Source organism: Nansenia antarctica (genome assembly GCF_963989245.1).
Source record: "Nansenia antarctica genome assembly, chromosome: 8".
Taxonomy (NCBI): Eukaryota; Metazoa; Chordata; class Actinopteri; order Argentiniformes; family Microstomatidae; genus Nansenia; species Nansenia antarctica.
Genome location: NC_137678.1, coordinates 40,605,996 through 40,607,997, shown reverse-complemented (window position 1 = coordinate 40,607,997; position 2,002 = coordinate 40,605,996). Strand labels below are relative to the sequence as shown.

General features: G+C 41.8%; 1 protein-coding gene across 1 annotated transcript in view; it reads left to right on the top strand.

Moving 5' to 3' along the window:
* Positions 1-352, top strand: part of brd1a (bromodomain containing 1a) — a 16,990-nt gene extending 16,638 nt beyond the window's left edge. The window contains exon 13 of the mRNA XM_080537564.1: positions 1-352. This exon is cut by the window's left edge and continues 1,122 nt beyond it. The gene's annotated coding sequence lies outside the window, so the exon portion shown is untranslated.
* The last annotated feature ends 1,650 nt before the right edge of the window (positions 353-2,002 follow it).

Sequence of the window (2,002 nt, the reverse complement as noted above, 5' to 3'; positions counted from 1 at the left end):
ATTTTTACTGTAGATGTAGGAAGATGTGCCTGTTTTAATTTATTGTGAAGTATTTACATTACTTTATACTTTGAGGAACAACTTTGATCTTGGTAATTGGCACATTTTATGGTGGATCCTTTTGGTTGACTTTGAGTCACTACTGGTAATTTAATAAATTTAGCTGTAGACTTCATTACATTCATTTTATTTTTTCTGGGTAGCATTGGGTAGTTTTGGATACTTTATTTTATACTTAGAATTTGTTTTCTTTTTTTTTCATCAGTTCATACAAACTATTGCTGGGACTTTTTCCTTTTTTTATTTTTATCAATACACAGATAATAAAATTACAAGGATTTGAAATCCGTTCAATAAAACTGTTCAATAAAACCGTTGTTTCCTTTAGTATTCTCTATCTTTAACCGTTGAAATTCTCACTAGACAATTTAGAAAAATTGTTTCATCTTTTATTCACAAGGGCTGTCAGTCTCTGACTGTCCACGAGGGGGCGCTGTGGCTCCATAGAAATGTACTCCCCTTATACACACAGCTGAATGCTGCTGGTCAAGACACAGATCTGTAGACAAGGCTTCATCTGAGAATCAGCTTGGTTCCTTGTCGCCAGGTGTGCATTATCATTCACACCAGTCATGCTGTCAGATGGCTAATGCTGATGCAACTATAAGAAATTACTCCAATTAATGAACCAACTATAACCTAAATAAAAGTTGGGGTTTAAACTCTGACCGTTGTAGCTACAGGCATAGACGCCGATAAAGGTGACAACTATCACACAAGCCTACCTACCACAGTAATATGAAATATACATTTCATCAAACCAATCCTCGCAAAATTGATTGCATTCCACAAGTTTAGAGAGAAGACAGCCAGCCAATTCTATGGTAATAACAATGTGAAATGAGAGGTAGCTTCACTCTGCCTCGATAATAGCCATTTCCCATCTTTTGAAATGGGCACTAATGTAGGCAATGTAGCCTCTAAACATCAGGTTGCACACAGTCTCCTCCGTCTCCTCTCCACAATCAGACACTAATTGTGCGGGGACGTAAACACCGCAGTCAGGTTGAGAGGACGGCGAGTCGAGCGTGAATATCAATCTCCTGTATCAGTGTCGTCAGATGACTTTGACAGAGTTGAGGGGCGCTAATTAGCGTGGCGCAGGGCGGTGGAGCGCCGCAGGCTGCAGAGCATGGCAGAGGTCATGTGAGGGTGCAGCCCTGAAAGCTGCCAGCTGGTGAGACCCACAGTGACAACTGGAAAGATGATGACAATGAACCAATGCATAATATCCCCCCGCACACACGTGTCACCTGCACATGGCTTGAGGAGGAAATGTCAGTGGGCTTCATAGCTTATGCATACACACTTATATGCAGGCAGGCAGACAGCCATGTGCACACACACACACACACACACACACACACACACACACACGCACACGCAAACACATACAGACAGACACACACATACACACAGACACACACACACACACACACACACGTCAGGCTGTGCCTGAAATGCAAAGCACAACAAGGAGAGTCCTATTTGTGGCATGAAGATGGGGCCATTAGGGGTGAGTGATAATGAAAGCATATTTTAAATCCCAGCTCTTACATAAACATTACGCAAACAGTCCAACTTTCATCTGAGAACATGAAAATATTCTGCATTCTCTCCCCCCATAGGCCCATTCTCCAGTGGCTATGTTGAAAACACCAGGCCGGATAGGAGAGGCCCTAGGTAGATACATATTTATGCAGCACATTTACACATTCCACAGAGGAGAATTAGAAATAGTCTGTTTCCAAGGTAGGCCCAAAACAAACAACTTCAAAGGAATTTAAATTGCACATGCACAAATTGTCTTTTTGGACAATTTTGTGCTGTCATACATTTCTATGTGGCACTGTTGGAAACTGCTGCAAGAAAATGAACCATTCATAACAGGGTGAAACAACCTGATCAGGTATCTCTCTGAACACCTCTTCGTCCCCACTAC